This window comes from Lithobates pipiens, unplaced genomic scaffold (assembly GCF_037356315.1).
Source record: "Lithobates pipiens isolate NorthernLeopardFrog02 unplaced genomic scaffold, aLitPip1_a1.2 Scaffold_27, whole genome shotgun sequence".
NCBI classification, from domain to species: Eukaryota; Metazoa; Chordata; class Amphibia; order Anura; family Ranidae; genus Lithobates; species Lithobates pipiens.
The window spans coordinates 117,687,603-117,709,016 of record NW_027507788.1 but is presented as its reverse complement, the minus strand read 5'-3'; the positions used below and the strand labels follow the sequence as shown (position 1 = coordinate 117,709,016).

General features: G+C 46.0%; 1 protein-coding gene across 1 annotated transcript in view; it reads right to left on the bottom strand.

The window, feature by feature from the left end:
* LOC143934092 (sulfotransferase 2B1-like) overlaps positions 1–21,414 on the bottom strand; it is a 238,478-nt gene that overhangs the window by 194,149 nt on the left and 22,915 nt on the right. The window lies entirely within an intron of this gene.

The following is a 21,414-nucleotide window of genomic DNA, read 5'->3' as shown; positions in this document are numbered from 1 at the left end:
GGGAGGGTGGGAGCCCCTCATAATAAGCAGCCCCAGGAGGAAGTCAGCACAGCACAGGGATAGTGGGAGCCCATCATAATGAGCATAGCACAGGGATGGTGGAAGCCCCTCATAATATGCACAGCAGAGGTACAGCCCCAGGAGGAAGTCAGCACAGCACAGGGATGGTGGGAGCCCCTCATAATAAGCAGCCCCAGGAGGATGTCAGCATAGCACAGGGATGGTGGGAGCCCCTCATAATAAGCAGCCCCAGGAGGAATTCAGCACAGCACAGGGATGGTGGGAGCCCCTCATAATGAGCATAGCACAGGGGTGGTGGGAGCCCCTCATAATATGCACAGCAGAGGTACAGCCCCAGGAGGAAGTCAGCACAGCACAGGGATGGTGGGAGCCCCTCATAATAAGCAGCCCCAGGAGGATGTCAGCATAGCACAGGGATGGTGGGAGCCCCTCATAATAAGCAGCCCCAGGAGGAAGTCAGCACAGCACAGGGATGGTGGGAGCCCATCATAATGAGCATAGCACAGGGATGGTGGAAGCCCCTCATAATATGCACAGCAGAGGTACAGCCCCAGGAGGAAGTCAGCACAGCACAGGGATGGTGGGAGCCCCTCATAATAAGCAGCCCCAGGAGGATGTCAGCATAGCACAGGGATGGTGGGAGCCCCTCATAATAAGCAGCCCCAGGAGGAATTCAGCACAGCACAGGGATGGTGGGAGCCCCTCATAATGAGCATAGCACAGGGGTGGTGGGAGCCCCTCATAATATGCACAGCAGAGGTACAGCCCCAGGAGGAAGTCAGCACAGCACAGGGATGGTGGGAGCCCCTCATAATAAGCAGCCCCAAGAGGATGTCAGCATAGCACAGGGATGGTGGGAGCCCCTCATAATAAGCAGCCCCAGGAGGAAGTCAGCACAGGGATGGTGGGAGCCCCTCATAATGAGCATAGCACAGGGATGGTGGGAGCCCCTCATAATATGCACAGCAGAGGTACAGCCCCAGGAGGAAGTCAGCACAGAACAGGGATGGTGGGAGCCCCTCATAATAAGCAGCCCCAGGAGGAAGTCAGCACAGCACAGGGATGGTGGGAGCCCCTCATAATAAGCAGCCCCAGTAGAAATATGACACCGCTCAACCTCTTCAAACAGGAGGGTATGGGCATATAGTACGGTGTGCTTTTTTTGGACAAGGAAGTGAGCCAAATTAAGAAAGAAGGTCTGTGTGCTCAATTAAAAAAATCGTTTATAGACATATACATGATCTACTGGTCACATGTGTTGAATTCCTCCGAGATCCATGCCTCATTCATTTTTAGAAATGTGAGGTAGTTAACACTGTCGTGAGCTAGGCGAGTACGCTTATCGGTCACGATCCCCCTGCTGCGCTGAACGTCCTTTCAGACAGGACACTGGAGGAGGGGCAAGCCAACAGTTCGATTGCAAATTGGGCAAGCTCTGGCTAGAGGTCAAGCCTGCCCACCCAGTAGTCCAGGGGTTCATCACTCCTCATAGCGTCCACATCGGCCGTTAACCCGATGTAGTTGGACACCTGACGGTCTAGGCGTTCCCTGATGCTGGATCCGGATGACACCTGTCAAACCGGCCTCTTCTTGCAGGCGCTGTTGGATTGGTACCCGCAACTCCTTCTCTGGGAGTGGGAATTGCTCCTCTGCCAGCCCACGCAAAAGCAGAATGCAGAATTTCTCAAAGCAAGGCCTGGAAGTGCTCCATTCTGACAGCCCTCTGTGACGGGGGTAACATTTCTGCCATTTTGTGTTTGTACCGGGGGTCGAAGTACGTTGCCACCCAGTACTGGTCCTTGACCCTTATGCTTTTTATACGGAGGTCCCTATTAAAACACTGGAGCATGAAGGCCCCCATTTGCACTAAACTGGAAGCGGTGTGGTGGCCTGGCTCCTGCTCATCATCCAGGATAATGTCATCCTCTTCATTCTCCTCTCCCCATCCACGCACAACAACAGGGATCCCAGAAAGGTTTAAAGCATGCTCTTCTTGCTCCTCCTCATCAGCCCTGGCACCATCCTCCTCTGACTCCTCTTCAGACTCCTGTTGTTGACTTGTCTCACATAGAGTAGCCCCCCCCCTGGGAATTCATCCAGCATTGCGACTTCCTCATCTTCCCGCTCCTGCTCCTCCACAGCTTGATCAATGACACGACGCAATGCACACTCCATAAAGAAGGCATAAGGTACCATGTCACTGATGGCGCCATGGCTGCGACTGACCAGTTTGGTGATCTCCTCAAATGGCCGCAGAAGTCTGCATGCGTCGCGCATGAGCAGCCAATGGCGCGGTGAAAAAAAACCCAGCTCCCCAGAACCTGTTCTGCCGCAGAGTAAATACAGGTAGACGTTAACTGCACGTTTCTGCTGGAGCAGCCTATCAAGCATATAGAAGGTTGAGTTCCATCGTGTCGGGCAATCGCAAATAAGACGTCTGACCGGCAGATTGTGTCGCCGATGAATGTCAGCAAGGCGAGCCATGACCATGTAAGATCTTCTGAAATGGGCAGAGATTTTCCTTGCCTGCCGCAAGATGTCCTGGACCCCAGGGTATTTGACAACGAATCGCTGCACGACCAAGTTTAAGATGTGTGCCATGCATAGCACGTGCGTAATTTTGCCCTGTTTCAATGCGCTAAGCAGATTAGCACCGTTGTCACACACCACTTTACCAACTGTCAAATTGAGCGGTGTTAGCCACTGATCTGCCTGTGAACGCAAACCTGAAAGGAGTGCCGGGCCAGTGTGGCTCTTGGCTTCCAGGCACAACAGACGCAACACGGCATGGCAACGTCTCACCTGGCATGTCGAATAGGTTCTAGGGAGCTTGGGTGGCGCAGCGGAACAGACGCTAGCAGCGGAAAAGGAGCAGTCAGCCAAGGAGGAGAGGGAGGAGGATGGAGTAGGAGGAGGAGGAGAAGAAGAGCCAGGCCTGCATGCAATCCGTGGCGGTAAAACCAGATCTACACGGGTGCCACGAGTTACATGCTTGACGGCCGTCAGAAGGTTCACCCAGTGGGCAGTAAAAGTGATATACCTTCCCTGCCCGTGTTTGCTAGACCACGTGTCTGTGGTCAGATGTATCTTGGCACCAACACTGTGTGCCAGAGATACATTCACTTGCCGCTTAACATGGCCATATAGCTCTGGGATGCCCTTCTCTGAGAAATATTTCCTCCCTGGGATCTTCCATTGTGGTGTTCCAATGGCCACAAATTTTCGAAAGGCCTCCAAGTCCACCAGTTTATATGGCAGTAGTTGGTGGGCTATCAGTTCTGACAAGCCAGCCGTCAACCATTGGGCAAGAGGGTTATCCGGCGTCATCATTTTTTTACAGTCGAACATTAGGCCCACGGAAGCCTGCCTTTTTGCAGAAAAACGTGAGCTTGGCGTGATGGAAGGTGGAGTGGAGGACAATTGTGAGGAGAGAGGAGAAGTAGAAGACGAGGCTGGACGGTGAGAGCCTGGAGTGTGGCTTTGTGTGTTCCGTTGCTCACACTGGGCTCGGTGATGGCTGCTTATGTGCCTTCTTAAGGCGGTCATCCCTAGGTGAGTGTTGGGCTTACCACAACTAATGCGTTGACTGCAAATATTGCAGATGGCAACACTATTGTCAGCAGCGGACACGTTAAAAAAAGCCCACACTGCGGAGCCATGTGCCGGTGTCCTGGGAGCGCCAGATTTGACCGTACATGGTCGATGACTCGCTCCTGATACATTAGCAGTCTGCTTTGTCCCTCCTGTGCAATGTAAGTTATTCCTGCTTCTCCTCCCTATCTGCTGGTCCATATCTCCCTCTGAACTCCCCTCCTCTTCCTCTCTTGTGGGCACCCACGTGACATCACTAGACACGTCATCATCGAAGGTCACCTTCCCCACCGCTATAAGTAGAGATCTCGGAGTGGGCAGCAACACCGGGGACCAATCTCCTCCTTTGGCTGATCTGGGTACTGTCGTCAGACTGCTGAGTGGCAGTTGTTGCTACCTCCTCTTCCTGATCCAATGCCAAGAGTGGCTGCACATCAGAAATGTCTTGATATGGATCAGAAAATAATTCCTGTGACTCAAGCGCAAGGTATGTGGTGGTGGTGGTGTTATTGGTGGTAGGGTCTTTGGGGGTGCACATAGCAGAGAGTGAAGAAGAGAGTGCAGATCGAGAGGATGAGGAGGGTGCAGAAGAGTAAGGCTGAGTGAGCCACTCAACCAAGTCTGGTGCGTCCTTTAAAGTAATTGAACGCACCTTCTGCAACTTCCCACTTTGGCTCAAGCCTGTTGCTCCTGCCCTACCCCTACCACCCCTGCGGAAGGGCCTGCCTCTTCCTCTGCCTGTCATTTTTTAAATGACCCTGTGACAAAACTCTCAGTCCCTATACTGATAAAGGACTGCTGCAGAATAGGGAAGCAGTCAGCAGTAGTGCACCTCAACCCTATATATTGTGGACCTATACCAGTCCTTAAGGAATAGCAGACTGTACCTCACTCAACCCTATGTACTGTAGTACACTATACCCTACCAGTCCTTATAAGGACCTTTGTGGAATTAGTAGGTTGTGATTAGCAGACTCTACCTCAGTCCCTATACTGATAAAGGACTGCTGCAGTATAGGGCAGCAGTCAGCAGTAGTGCACCTCAACCCTATATATTGTGGACCTATACCAGTCCTTAAGGAATAGCAGACTGTACCTCACTCAACCCTATGTACTGTAGTACACTATACCTTACCAGTCCTTATAAGGACCTTTGTGTAACTAGTAGGTTGTGATTAGCAGACTCTTCCTCAGTCCCTATACTGATAAAGGACTGCTGAAGTATAGGGCAGCAGTCAGCAGTAGTGCACCTCAACCCTATATATTGTGGACCTATACCAGTACTTAAGGAATAGCAGACTGTACCTCACTCAACCCTATGTACTGTAGTACACTATACCTTACCAGTCCTTATAAGGACTTTTGTGGAACTAGTAGGTTGTGATTAGCAGACTCTACCTCAGTCCCTATACTGATAAAGTACTGCTGCAGTATATGGCAGCAGTCAGCAGTAGTGCACCTCAACCCTATATATTGTGGACCTATACCAGTCCTTAAAGAGGAAGTAAACCCTGATGGGTTTACTTCCTCTTTCATTCCCTGCAAAGGCAAAGCATAATGGACTACTATGCATCACATAGTAGCCCATTATGTGTCACTTACCTGACACAGGAGCCAGCAATGTCATCGCTGTCCCCTGTAGTCCAGCGCATCCATCTTTTCGGTGGGGTCTCGCAGCTCCGCCGCTGTCATTCGGCGGAGCCGCGATGACGTCACTCCCGCGCATGCGCACGGGAGCCGACACCTGCGGCAGCTCCATTGTTGGAAATGCCGCGCTAAGTGCGCCTGCGCGCCGCTGTCTACGGCACATGCGCCGTAGACAGCGGTGCCTGTCTTCGGGCAAATATCTCCTGAACCGTATAGGTTTAGGAGATATTTCTTGGACCTACAGGTAAGCCCTAATCTAGGCTTACCTGTAGGTCAAAGTGGTTTGTAAGGGTTTACAACCACTTTAAGATATAGCAGACTGTACCTCACTCAACCCTATGTACTGTAGTACACTATACCTTACCAGTCCTTATAAGGACCTTTGTGGAACTAGTAGGTTGTAATTAGCAGACTCTACCTCAGTCCCTATACTGATAAAGGACTGCTGCAGTATAGGGCAGCTGTCAGCAGTAGTGCACCTCAACCCTATATATTGTGGACCTATACCAGTCCTTAAGAAATAGCAGACTGTACCTCACTCAACCCTATGTACTGTAGTACACTATACCTTACCAGTCCTTATAAGGACCTTTGTGGAACTAGTAGGTTGTGATTAGCAGACTGTCATGATCTGGAGTCAGGCTCAGAGGCCAGTAGCTATAGCAGCAGAGCAGATATTCACACAGGTCACCCTGGCTGATGACACGTGTTCACCTGAGGTGCGGGGTCTAAGCACTAACCGGTATTCACCAGAGCTTCCAAAGGTGGAGATGGGCTTTGCTGCGTGTTAGTGCCAGGTTGCGGTCCTCAGGATAGCCCCACCAGGAGTTGAGCAAGCCGGGGGTCTGGTAGCAGATATAGCAGGTAGGGATCAAGCAGAAGCGTAGTTGAGAAACAAGCCAAAAGTCGGTAACAAATAGTTGCAGGTTGGGATTCGGCAGAAGCGTAGTCCAGGAACAAGTCAAATGTCGGTAACGAATTGTAGCGAGGATACGGTCGGCAGCAGGAGAGATAGGAGCAAGATATTGGCTGGTGAAGGCACAATATTCTGGCAACCAGGAAGTGCAGAGACATGGCTTAAATCAGGAAGTTCATGGGAGGAGCAAAGGGTTCAAGGTTCAAGGCAAACAAGATTCAAGACAAGATCACTCAAGGAATTGTCCAAGGAGCTGTCCAAGGAGCTGTCCAAGGAGCTGTCCAGCATTCCAGGTAGCTCAGCAAGCAGAGTCACTGCCAGACACACCAGAGGTCCCAGGACATCCCCTGGATGTCTTAGGGCCAGGTTTCTGAGGAAACCTCTGGTGGAATTCCTTTGTCAATCTAGGGGCATGAACATTCTCCTCAGGCTCCCAAGAATTTTCTTCTGGCCCATATCCTTCCTATTGAACCAAATATTGCAATTTGTTCCTAGAGATCCTGGAGTCAAGAATTTTTCCCACCACAAATTCTTCTTCACCCTGTACCTCGACAGGTGAGGGAGGAGGATGAATTCTTCCAGAGAAAGTATTTTCATTAAATGGTTTGAGTAGTGATATATGAAACACAGGGTGAATCTTCATATTGTCAGGAAGTTTTAGGCGAAAAGTGACTGGGTTGATTAGAGCAGAAATCTCAAAAGGTCCCATAAACTTTTGACCCAACTTAGCACATGGACCTTTCTATTTTTTAATTTTTGGTAGATAACCAAACTTTCTCACCTACTTGAAAAGTGGGAATAGACCTACGGTGTCTGTCAGCAGCCTTCTTGTAATATTCCTGCGCCTCCTTCAATGTATCAGTAAATTTCTCCTGGATCTCATGTAATGAAGTTAGTCTGTTGGTAACAGCAGGAATTGAAGTTGAGATGGGGAGGTCAGGAATAAAAACTGGATGATACCCGGTGTTTAAGAAAAATGGGCTTTGGGATGTGGAACTATGTTTAGAGTTATTATAAGCAAACTCTGCCGTAGGAAGGTAGTCCACCCAGTCATCCTGAAGATAACTCACGAAACATCGAAGGTATTGCTCCAGAGTTTGATTGGTCCTCTCGGTCTGACCATTAGACTGCGGATGAAAAGCCGAGGACAGATTAACTGTTATGCCCCGTACACACGAGAGGACTTATGTCCGACAGACTTCCAAAGGAGTTCCGCCGGAGTTCCGCCGGAGTTCCGACGGAGTTCTGACAGACTTTTCGGCCGAACGGACTTGGCCACACACGATCACACTAAACTCCGACGGATTCGAACGTGATGACGTACGACCCGACTCGAATAAGGAAGTTCATAGCCAGTAGCCAATAGCTGCCCTAGCGTCGGTTTTAGTCCGTCGGAGTAGCATACACACGAGCGGAGTTTTCGAAGGGGACCGGGTCTGGCGGAGTTCCTTCGGGAAAATTTGAAGCATGCTTCATTTCTAAAGTCCGTCAGACTTTGGCGAATCAAAAGTCTGTTGCAGCCCACACACGATCGGATAGTCTGACGGACTCGGTCCTTCGGACTTTGGATGTTGAAAAGTCCGCTCGTGTGTACGGGGCATTACACCCATAGCTGAGCAAAAACTTCTCCAAAATTTTGAGGTAAACTGTACCCCTTTGTCAGACACCACATCATCGGGAATTCCATGAAGTTTAAAAAATTCTCTAACCATTACCTCAGCAGTATGTTCGGCGGAGGGTACCCCTTTAACTGGAATAAAATGAGCCATCTTAGTGAGACGGTTAACGACTACCAGAATGGTGGTCACCCATTTTGAAAGAGGAAGGTCAACCACAAAGTCCATAGAAATTGACCCCCATAGTCTTGATGGAACAGGTAGTGGTAGAAGTAACCCCAGAGGAGAAGATCGAGGTGTCTTATTGCGAGCACAGGTTAGACATGAAGCTACATAACTCTTAACATCTTTCTTGTACTCAGGCCACCAAAAGGAACGTGATAAGAGTTCTTCTGTCTTAGAAACCCCAAAAAGACCAGCAAGCTTAGAGTCATGTACCAACCTGAGGGCTTCTACCCGAACTGATTCAGGTACATAGAGGCAATGCGCTTGAGTCCAAAAACCATTGTTATACTTGAGGTTAATGTCCTTAGGCGGATTATTAAAAAGTGGGTCATTCTCATACCCCTCCTTGAGAAGATTAAGAAATGTCTTCGAACTCATGGCCCCTAGAAAGTTCTTTTGAGGCAGGATTGTACATTCAGAGCTGCTTTCCTGGAGAGGCCCAGACAACATCCGTGATAGGGCATCAGCCTTACCATTCCTTGACCCAGGGCGGTATGAAATAACAAAATTAAACCTGGAAAAGAAAAGGGTCCAATGTGCTTGTCTAGATGACAACCTTTTAGCAGACCTAATAAATTCTAAATTTTTATGATCGGTGAGAACGGTTACAGGGTGCTTAGCTCCTTCCAGCAGATGCCTCCACTCAGAAAATGCTTCCTTAATTGCCAGCAGCTCCTTGTTTCCAATGCCATAATTCATCTCGGCTGAAGACATCAGTCGAGGGAAATAAGCACAAGGATGAAGCTGCATTTTTTCTCCCATTGGCTGAGAAAGGATAGCTCCCACAGCAGAATTAGAAGCATCAACTTCTACGATGAAAGGTAGTTCTGGATCTGGATGTACCAGTATTGGTGCAGAAGTGAAGAGAGTTTTCAGTTTACTAAAGGCAGCCTGTGCCTCAGGTGACCACAAAAAGGGCACCCCTTTTTTTGTCAACTGTGTGATTGGAGCAATTACCCTAGAGAAATTCCTTATAAATCTTCTGTAAAAGTTGGCAAATCCAACAAATCGCTGTATCTCTTTAACATTCTTAGGGGCGGGCCAATCCACCACAGCTTTGATCTTATCGGGATCCATGCTTACCCCTTCAGAAGATATTATGTATCCCAAGAACTGGATCTGAGTTTGTTCAAACTCGCATTTCTCTAAGTTTATGTAAAGTTGATTTCGCCTTAATCTCTCGAAAACAATACAGACATGCTTGCGGTGTTCTTCCAAAGTATCAGAGAAAATGAGAATGTCATCCAAATATGCTATTACAAACTGATCAAGCAAATCTCGAAAAGCATCATTAATAAAATGTTGAAAAGTTGCAGGAGCATTGCAAAGCCCAAAGGGCATGACCAAAGACTCAAAATGTCCATATCTGGTTCTGAAAGCAGTTTTCCACTCATCTCCGGGACGAATGCGGACAAGGTTGTATGCCCCCCGTAAATCTAATTTGGTAAAGAGCTTGGCAGAGCGGAGTCTCTCAAGCATTTATGGAATCAGTGGGAGTGGATAGCGATTCTTAATTGTGATCTTATTTAAATCTCTGTAGTCAATGAACGGACGCAGGGTGGAGTCCTTTTTCGTCACGAAGAATAAGGCTGCACCAGCAGGAGAGGTTGAGTGTCTGATAAAACCCTTCTCAAGATTCTCATTAATCCACTCCCTGAGCACTTTCAGTTCAGGTTCTGATAAAGAATAAAGGCGACCAAATGGTATTTCTGCCCCTGGAAGCAATTCAATGGGACAATCATAAGAGCGATGAGGAGGCAGCTGATCTGCGTTCTTTTTATCACAAACGTCCCGAAACTCAAGATATTGTGGAGGTAGCTTGTCGTATGACTGGGTAGTTGCCAAAACTGCTTGTAAATCTTGGGTTGGTGGAGGGCTTATTTGATAAGATTCTTTGCAATGTTTCTTGCAATGGTCAAATGTAAAGCTTAAAGAACGTGTCTCCCAGTTGATGGAGGGATTATGGATAGAGAACCAAGGAATGCCCAGGATAATAGGGAACTTGGGTGATGTAATCAGCTCAAAGCTGATAGTCTCCTGATGGTCAGTTTCAATTAGGAGTTTAAGTGGGATTGTCTCGTGGGTAACAGGGCCTGAAATCAAAGGTGAGCCATCCACAGTTTCCATATCAATTGGGGCGAGTTTATTTCTTATTTGAATGTTATTACTTTGGGCAAATTCGATGTCGATGAAGTTTCCCCCAGCCCCTGAGTCCAGCATAGCAGAGCAAGGTATTTCATTGCTTTCAACAATAAGCTTTATAGGGATGACAAAATGAGTTGATAAAGAATTAACTTTATTTGCTTCCTGAATCAAAGGAGAGATGGACTGAGAAATTGAGTTTATTTGTTCAGATACTGTAACATCCGTTGCTGCAATTGTTCTTTTAAATTTATTGGGACAATTAACTGCGTAATGCCCAGAGTCTCCACAATAAAGACATACGTTTTCTGAACGTCGTCTTTCTTTCTCCTGAGTAGTAATAGATCTTTTAATAGCATCCACCTGCATAGGTTCAGGAGTGTCAGAATCAGGAAAAACTCTTGGACCCTTAGGAGGATACTGAGTAGTAGAAAAACGCATGCCACCATTACTGCCTAGGATTCCCAGTCTCTCCTTTCTCCTTTCAGTAAGTCTCTGATCAATTCGAATACATAATTTAATAAAAGCTTCAAGGTCATCAGGACTTTCTACTCTGGCAAGCTCATCTTTTACTTGTTCTGAGAGTCCTTGACGGAACTGACTCTTTTGTGCTGCTGGATTCCAATTGGTATCTGAGATCCAACGTCGGAATTCAGTTGTGTACTCTGCAACAGAGCGTCTTCCCTGCCGTAAATTGTGCAATTTTGCCTCAGCAGTAGCACAACGGTTAGGATCATCGAAAACTTGGTTCATCGCAGTCACAAAAGAATCAAAATTATCCAGGATGACATCATCTTTCTCCACATAAGGGGAGGCCCAGGCTAAGGCTTCCTCAGTCAGGAGGTTGATAATAAACAGCACCTATTTCCTGTCAGAAGTGAATGCAGCAGGTTGCATCTGAAAGTATATACGACATTGATTAAGGAATCCTCTATAATGGCGGCGGTCTCTGCTAAAGTTGAGTGGTAGGGGCATTCGTGCATTAGTTTCTATGGCAGCAGTATCTCGGGCATGAAAATCCCGCAATTGTTTGTGTAGATCAAGGATTTCCTCTTGTAGACCTTTCACTTCAATTTGTAACTCAGAAAATGTTTCCTGGTAGTCAACACCAAATGCCTGTAACTCAGCGATTTGAACCCTGAGAGGAGCCACGGCAGCTGCTACAACGGCCTCCATGTTTTTGGCCAGAATATTCTGTCACGATCTGGAGTCAGGCTCAGAGGCCAGTAGCTATAGCAGCAGAGCAGATATTCACACAGGTCACCCTGGCTAATGACACGGGTTCACCTGAGGTGCGGGGTCTAAGCACTAACCGGTTTTCACCAGAGCTCCCAAAGGTGGAGATGGGCTTGGCTGCGTGTTAGTGCAAGGTCGCGGTCCTCAGGATAGCCCCACCAGGAGGTGAGCAAGCCGGGGGTCTGGTAGCAGATATAGCAGGTAGGGATCAAGCAGAAGCGTAGTTGAGAAACAAGCCAAAAGTCGGTAACACATAGTTGCAGGTTGGGATTCAGCAGAAGCGTAGTCCAGGAACAAGCCAAATGTCGGTAACGAATTTTAGCGAGGATACGGTCGGCAGCAGGAGAGATAGGAGCAAGATATTGGCTGGTGAAGGCACAATATTCTGGCAACCAGGAAGTGCAGAGACATGGCTTAAATCAGGAAGTTCATGGGAGGAGCAAAGGGTTCAAGGTTCAAGGCAAACAAGATTCAAGACAAGATCACTCAAGGAATTGTCCAAGGAGCTGTCCAAGGAGCTGTCCAAGGAGCTGTCCAGCATTCCAGGTGGCTCAGCAAGCAGAGTCACTGCCAGACACACCAGAGGTCCCAGGTTCAAGCCCAGGTCCTAACACAGACTCTACCTCAGTCCCTATACTGATAAAGGACTGCAGCAGTCAGCTGTAGTGCACCTCAACCCTATATATTGTAGACCTATACCAGTCCTTAAGGAATAGCAGACTGTACCTCACTCAACCCTATGTACTGTAGTACACTATACCTTACCAGTCCTTATAAGGACCTTTGTGGAACTAGTAGGTTGTGATTAGCAGACTCTACCTCAGTCCCTATACTGATAAAGGACTGCTGCAGTATAGAGCAGCAGTAGTGCACCTCAACCCTATATATTGTGGACCTATACCAGTCCTTAAGGAATAGCAGACTGTACTTCACTCAACCTTATCTACTGTAGTACACTATACCTTACCAGTCCTTATAAGGCCCTTTGTGGAACTAGTAGGTTGTGATTAGCAGACTGTACCTCAGTCCCTATACTGATAAAGGACTGCTGCAGTATAGGGCAGCAGTCAGCAGTAGTGCACCTCAACCCTATATATTGTGGACCTATGCCAGTCCTTAAGGAATAGCAGACTGTACCTCACTCAACCCTATGTACTGTAGTGCACTATACCTTACCAGTCCTTATAAGGCCCTTTGTGGAACTAGTAGGTTGTGATTAGCAGACTGTACCTCAGTCCCTATACTGATAAAGGACTGCTGCAGTATAGGGCAGCAGTCAGCAGTAGTGCACCTCAACCCTATATATTGTGGACCTATACCAGTCCTTAAGAAAAAGCAGACTGTACCTCACTCAACCCTATATACTGTAGTACATTATACCTTACCAGTCCTTATAAGGACCTTTGTGGAACTAGTAGGTTGTGATTAGCAGACTCTACCTCAGTCCCTATACTGATAAAGGACTGCTGCAGTATAGGGCAGCAGTCAGCAGTAGTGCACCTCAACCCTATGTATTGTGGGCCTATACCAGTCCTTAAGAAATAGCAGACTGTACCTCACTCAACCCTATGTACTGTAGTACACTATACCTTACCAGTCCTTATAAGGACCTTTGTGGAACTAGTAGGTTGTGATTAGCAGACTCTACCGTAGTCCCTATACTGATAAAGGACTGCTGCAGTATAGGGAAGCAGTCAGCAGTAGTGCACCTCAACCCTATATATTGTGGACCTATACCAGTCCTTAAGGAATAGCAGACTGTACCTCACTCAATCCTATGTACTGTAGTACACTATACCTTACCAGTCCTTATAAGGACCTTTGTGGAACTAGTAGGTTGTGATTAGCAGACTCTACCTCAGTCCCTATACTGATAAAGGACTGCTGCAGAATAGGGCAGCAGTCAGCAGTAGTGCACTTCAACCCTATATATTGTGGACCTATACCAGTCCTTAAGGAATAGCAGACTGTACCTCACTCAACCCTATGTACTGTAGTACACTATACCTTACCAGTCCTTATAAGGACCTTTGTGGAACTAGTAGGTTGTGATTAGCAGACTCTACCTCAGTCCCTATACTGATAAAGGACTGCTGCAGTATAGGGCAGCAGTCAGCAGTAGTGCACCTCAACCCTATATATTGTGGACCTATACCAGTCCTTAAGAAAAAGCAGACTGTACCTCACTCAACCCTATATACTGTAGTACATTATACCTTACCAGTCCTTATAAGGACCTTTGTGGAACTAGTAGGTTGTGATTAGCAGACTCTACCTCAGTCCCTATACTGATAAAGGACTGCTGCAGTATAGGGCAGCAGTCAGCAGTAGTGCACCTCAACCCTATGTATTGTGGGCCTATACCAGTCCTTAAGAAATAGCAGACTGTACCTCACTCAACCCTATGTACTGTAGTACACTATACCTTACCAGTCCTTATAAGGACCTTTGTGGAACTAGTAGGTTGTGATTAGCAGACTCTACCGTAGTCCCTATACTGATAAAGGACTGCTGCAGTATAGGGAAGCAGTCAGCAGTAGTGCACCTCAACCCTATATATTGTGGACCTATACCAGTCCTTAAGGAATAGCAGACTGTACCTCACTCAATCCTATGTACTGTAGTACACTATACCTTACCAGTCCTTATAAGGACCTTTGTGGAACTAGTAGGTTGTGATTAGCAGACTCTACCTCAGTCCCTATACTGATAAAGGACTGCTGCAGTATAGGGCAGCAGTCAGCAGTAGTGCACCTCAACCCTATATATTGTGGACCTATACCAGTCCTTAAGGAATAGCAGACTGTACCTCACTTAACTCTATGTACTGTAGTACACTATACCTTACCAGTCCTTATAAGGACCTTTGTGGAACTAGTAGGTTGGGATTAGCAGACTCTACCTCAGTCCCTATACTGATAAAGGACTGCTGCAGTATAGGGCAGCACTCAGCAGTAGTGCACCTCAACCCTATATATTGTGGACCTATACCAGTCCTTAAGGAATAGCAGACTGTACCTCACTCAACCCTATTTACTGTAGTACACTATACCTTACCAGTCCTTATAAGGACCTTTGTGGAACTAGTAGGTTGTGATTAGCAGACTCTACCTCAGTCCCTATACTGATAAAGGACTGCTGCAGTGTAGGGAAGCAGTCGGCAGTAGTGCACCTCAACCCTATATATTGTGGACCTATACCAGTCCTTAATGAATAGCAGACTGTACCTCACTCAACCCTATGTACTGTAGTACACTATACCTTACCAGTCCTTATAAGGACCTTTGTGGAACTAGTAGGTTGTGATTAGCAGACTCTACCTCAGTCCCTATACTGATAAAGGACTGCTGCAGTATAGGGCAGCAGTCAGCAGTAGTGCACTTCAGCCCTATATATTGTGGACCTATACCAGTCCTTAAAGTGGTTGTATACCCAAATTTTTAACTTTTACCTACAGGAAAGCCTATAATAAGGCTTACCTGTAGGTAAAAAAAATATCTCCCAAACCTGTACGGTTTAGGAGATATTCCCCTCGGTATGCACCGCTGACTGCAGCGGCGCATGCGCACAAGGGGATTCTCGGCCTGGAATTTCGGCAGTGGCCGGCCGGCCGGAATGAAATCTCCCGCGCGCATGCGCGGGAGTGACGATATCGCGGCTCCGGCCACTCACAGCGCTGGATCCGCGATACCCGGAAGAAACGCCAAGGGAGCATGTCAGCTCCCTTGGCGTGGATCGGGCCAGATGTCGGGGCCTCGTTCTAAGGTAAGTATTTCATAATGAGCTAGTATGCGGTGCATACTAGCTCATTATGCCTTTTGCTTTGCAGGTTTAAAAAAAAAAGTTGCGGGTTTACTACCGCTTTAAGGAATAGCAGACTGTACCTCACTCATCCCTATGTACTGTAGTACACTATACCTTACCAGTCCTTTTAAGGACCTTTGTGGAACTAGTAGGTTGTGATAAGCAGACTCTACCTCAGTCCCTATACTGATAAAGGACTGCTGCAGTATAGGGCAGCAGTCAGCAGTAGTGCACCTCAACCCTATATATTGTGGACCTATACCAGTCCTTAAGGAATAGCAGACTGTACCTCACTTAACTCTATGTACTGTAGTACACTATACCTTACCAGTCCTTATAAGGACCTTTGTGGAACTAGTAGGTTGGGATTAGCAGACTGTACCTCAGTCCCTATACTGATAAAGGACTGCTGCAGTATAGGGCAGCAGTCAGCAGTAGTGCACCTCAACCCTATATATTGTGGACCTATACCAGTCCTTAAGGAATAGCAGACTGTACCTCACTCAACCCTATGTACTGTAGTACACTATACCTTACCAGTCCTTATAAGGACTTTTGTGGAACAAGTAGGTTGTGAATGATTAGCAGACTGTACCTCAGTCCCTATACTGATAAAGGACTACTGCAGCAGAAGGGCAGCAGTCAAGTATAATATTCTTTCTATATTTGGAAGACAGAATATTATACGTGTACAAGCCTATTACCATACCAGTCCTGAAAAGAACTTTTGTGGACCTAATAGTAACAGCTACTGATTAAACTGATTGTCTCTCACTGCCACACACAGCTTCCTGCCTGTCCCTATTTAAACTGACAAAACACAGGCTGCTGCAACAATAACTTGAATAGCACTGTTACAAGTTTTTGAGGTAATTAATATTTTAAATCATAAAAGTTTCTGAAAATATATGTAAGTTATATGTTCAGTGGTAAGTGATGGTTTCTGAAGGTCACACAACAGCAGATCATATAGGGAGGAGGGGATTTGCTGAGTAGGTATTTCTATTTTTGAGTTACTAGTCAGAAAAATGGGTGGAGTTATGCTACTTATCTATAGACTGAACCATATTGGGTATATATGCAAATGTGGGAGTTATTAGGGTATGCTGACATAACATCTTGAAACAGTATAAGAATGGACTAGGGTTATAGGAAAGGTAGGATTGGTGGGAAGAGAAAGGATTCTACACTTTGGAGAATGTAGATCAGAAGACCCATTCCTCCTTCTGAGGCCATCACCATGCCATATGTTACCAGATGTCAATCTTGTCTTTGCTTGTCTTTCTGAACAATAAACGAACTATTGGATGAACGAAGGATTCTTCAATTTCTACTCCTGAAAGTACGTTTGAAATGCCTTGGAAGGAAGACAGACTTTACTGATTCACATATTACACAAAGACTTTGCTATTCATTAACCACTTCAGCTCCGGACCAATAAACACCTTAAGGACCAGAGGTCTTTTTGCAATTTCGCACTGCGCTGCTTTAACTGGTAATTGCGCGGTCATGCAATATTGCACCCAAACGAAATTTGCGTCCTTTTCTTCCCACAAATAGAGCTTTCTTTTGATGGTATTTGATTGCCTCTGCGATTTTTTTTTTTGCGATATAAATGGAAAAAGAGCGAAAATTTTGAAAAAAAAAGATATTTTCTTCTTTTTGTTATAAGAAAAATCGAATAAACTAAATTTTAGTCATACATTGAGGGCAAAATTTATTCAGCCACATGTCTTTAGTAAAAAAAATGTCAATAAGCGTATATTTTTTGGTTTGCGCAAAAGTTATAGCGTCTACAAACTAGAGTACATTTTCTGGAATTTACACAGCTTTTAATTTATGACTGCCGATCTCATTTCTTGAGGTGCTAAAATGTCAGGGCAGTACAAATCCCCCCCAAATGACCCCATTTTGGAAAGTAGACACCCCAAGGAAATTGCTGATGGGTATGTTGAGCCCATTGAATATTTATTTTTTTTGTCCTAAGGGATTGAATAATGACAAAAAAAAATAAAAAAATTTTTTACAAAAAGTTGTCACTAAATGATATATTGCTCACACATGCCATGGTTATATGTGGAATTGCACCCCAAAATATATTCCGCTACTTCTCCCGAGTATGGGGATACCACGTGTGTGGGACTTTTTGGGAGTCTAGTCGCGCACGGCACCCCGAAAACCAATCACCACCTTCAGGATTTCTAAGGGTGCAAATTTTTGATTTAACTCCTCACTACCTATCACAGTTTCGAAGGCCATAAAATGCCAAAATAGCACAAAACCCCCCAAAATGACCCCATTTTGGAAAGTAGACACCCCAAGCTATTTACTGAGAGGCATGTTGAGTCCATGGAATATTTTATATTTTGCCACAAGTTGCGGGAATATTACAAACTTTTTTTTTTTTGCACCAAGTTGTCACTAAATGATATATTGCTCACACATGCTATGGGCAGAAGTCAAATTACACCCCAAAATAAATTCTGCTGCTTCTCCCGAGTACAGGGATACCACATGTGGGGGACTTTTTGGGAGCCTAGCCACGTACGGGACCCCGAAATCCAAGCTCTGCCTTCCGGATTTGAATATAAAATGCTATAAAAAACAAACTAACCAGAGTCACCCGTAACACTTATACGGTGATCAGTGGTGAAAGGGTTAACTAGGGGCAATCAGGGGGTTCAAATTTTTATTAGGTAGTATATGGGGGTCCCTGGCGCTATATAAAAACCTGACGGGGAACCTAAATAACTAACTGGCTAACCAGCGTCACCAGTGACACTTATACTGTGATCGCTGGTGAAAGGGGGTGAAAGGGTTAACTAGCAGCAATCAGGGGGTTAAAACCATTATTGGGTAGTATATCGGGGTACCTAGCGCTATAAAAACCTGGCGGTGAACCTAAAAAAATAACTAGCTACCTAGCGACACTAGCGACACTGATGCAGCGTTCAGAAAAATGATCGCTTAGTGACACTGGCAAAAGGGGGTGAAAGGGTTAACTAGCGGAAATCAGGGGGTTAAAACCATTATTGGGTAGTATATCGGGGTACCTAGCGCTATAAAAACCTGGCGGTGAACCTAAAAAAATAACTAGCTACCTAGCGACTGTAGCGACACTAATGCAGCGATCAGAAAAACGATCGCTTAGTGACACTGGCAAAAGGGGGTGAAAGGGTTAACTAGCGGCAATCAGGGGGTTAAAACCATTATTGGGTAGTATATCGGGGTACCTAGCGATATAAAAACCTGGCGGTGAACCTAAAAAAATAACTAGCTACCTAGCGACACATGCAGCGATCAGAAAAATGATCGCTTAGTGACACTGGCAAAAGGGGGTGAAAGGGTTAACTAGCGGCAATCAGGGGGTTAAAACCATTATTGGGTAGTATATCGGGGTACCTAGCGCTATAAAAACCTGGCGGTGAACCTAAAAAAATAACTAGCTACCTAGCGACTGTAGCGACACTAATGCAGCGATCAGAAAAACGATCGCTTAGTGACACTGGCAAAAGGGGGTGAAAGGGTTAACTAGCGGCAATCAGGGGGTTAAAAACATTATTGGGTAGTATATCGGGGTACCTAGCGATATAAAAACCTGGCGGTGAACCTAAAAAAATAACTAGCTACCTAGCGACACATGCAGCGATCAGAAAAATGATCGCTTAGTGACACTGGCAAAAGGGGGTGAAAGGGTTAACTCTAGGGGCAATCAGGGGGTTAAATCTTTATTGGGGGGTGATAGGGGGCTACCCTGGACCTAACACTAACTGTCCTGACAGTTTTTACTGTCACAACTGACACTGAATGCATTGATCAGTAAAGAAATGATCAATGCAATCAGTGACACTGTGACTGGGGGGGGAGGGGGGGCGGGGGGGGATCGGGGGGCGATCGGGGGGGGGGGGATCGGGGGGGGGTTTGTGTGCCTGTGTGTACCTACATGTCAGTGTAGTGTTGGTGCACACTTACTTTTACTCTTCTCCTCGTAGTCCGGTCAAAAAGACCGCCCCGAGGAGAATGACATCACTTCCTCCTTCCTGTGTAAACAATACACAGGGGAGGAAGCTTCTCATTGGCCAGGAGCGATCCAGAGGGGGTGGCCGAAAACCAACGGCCATCCCCTCATCACGGAGCGCTCCTGGACCGAATCGGACCGCCGTAAACAGCGGGAGGGGGTCCGATCGGACCCCCCACCCGCTGGAAGGCAATCACGTAGATGTACGTGATTGTGCCTGCCTGTGCCATTGTGCTGACGTACAATGGCAATACGGCGGTCCTTAAGTGGTTAAGAAACGCCCCTGTGAGTGAGTATGTAGAGTTTACACTACATTTACATTTTACTTCTCTACAATCACTTTTAACAAGCACTCAAAACTATATCCTGTACTACTTTACCATACCAGTCCTGAAAAGGACTTTTGTGGACCTAATAGTAACAGCTAATGATTAAACTGACTGTCCCTGCTGCACACAGCGTCCTGTCCTTCTCTCTACACTGACAAAAGACAGGCTGCTGCAACAATCACTAGCACAGCAGTGCCTCAAACCTATATCCTGAACTACACCTAACACCTATACCATACCAGTCCTTAAAAGAACTTTTGTGGACCTAATAGCTAGCGATTTGGGTCACTGCAGTCTCTCCCTTCTCCACACAGCAACCTCTCCCTATAGTGACATACGAAAGAATGTAAAATGGCCGCCTGATTGGGTCTATTTATAAGTTAGGGGGGATGTCCAATTGTCCATGTGCTGTAATGTCTCAATTGGCTGTCCTGTACCACATGATGGATGTGTCATCATAGGTCAAAGTTCTTTTACACAGTAAACACGGAAGTCCGCCGGGCGAACAGCGGCAATAGTCCGCCCGATCGGGTGGACCGCGAACAGCCGAAATTCGCCACGAAACGACCGCCGGGCGAACCGTTCGGCCATCCCTAGTGTTAAAGATTTGTCAACTTTGGGGAGATGGTAAAAGTATGGCGTACTATTGATGCTGGGTAATAGAAACTGTGTTTATTTTTTATCTAGAACCCCATCCTCAAAGGCCCTATTGATGAGGTAATATAAAAACTGCTGGTATTCGGGAAGAAGATCTTTCTTAAGAGTGGTGTAGGTGTTATTATCCAAAAGGAGGAGTTAGGCCTTATTTAGGTAGTTGTCCTTATCCTGCAAAACTATGCTGCCTCCCTTGTTGGCTAATTTTATAATTATTTTATTGTTAGCTTCAATATCTTTCAGGGCCTTATGTTCTATAGGTGTTAGATTTTTATACTTATTGTTTTTTTGTTGTTTTGGCAAATTTCCTTAAAATCCTGGTACACTGATTGAAAGTAAGTTTCCATATAAGGTCCTTTGGACTTGGTTGGAAAAAAGGACGACTTTGGTTTAAATATCAGGGTCTGTATAACAATCCATTGGTTGACTGTCAGTGTATCCTTCCTCCCAAAGTTCTCCTAATATGTGGATGATAGATTAAAATTCAAATGGTAAGATGTGTTGTCCACATTGTTGTTGGGGCTGGAAAAAAATGACGTTTGAATGTCAATATGCAAGTGAAATTGTGTAAATCTTTAAAAAGCCCAAATTGATTTGGACCACTGGAAGGGGCAAAATGTAACCCCTTTCTGAGGAGGGACATTTCAGCGTAAATTGAGGCTGTGGGAGGATAGGTTTAAAATTTTGATGGTGCTGTCTAAGGTTTTCTTTCCTTTCTTTTTTGTTGTTTAGCCTTAACCAGTCTTCCTCCTTTTCTCCCTCTGACAGTTTTCTTTTTTTTCAATTTTTTCTTTCACCATGCTTGTGGGAGATGGCACTACAAAAGAAGAATTCTCTGGTGTATTGGAGATAGGAATGCTGGGACCAGCGTATATGTCAAGCTCATTAGGGATAGTGGCCACTGATTTACTGGAGCCACTCTTACTGGCAAAGATTTCTAAATCTCTAGATAGAGGGCTATATCAGTTATAAATAGGTATGGTCAATGATTGGGAAGAATTGAAGATGAGGGTGCCTGAAAGAACATCCATAGGGAGTACTCTTGCTTGGGAATGTGGATTGTTGGGAGATGGGGAGACATAAACATATATGTCATTGCATGTGGGAAATGGCCTAAGATCTTGTGGTATGATCTCCACAGTGGCTACTGTTGTAGTTTGAGCAATATTTTGTATGTGGTGTATCTATGTGTGTGGCGTTAAGTCATAAAATCCC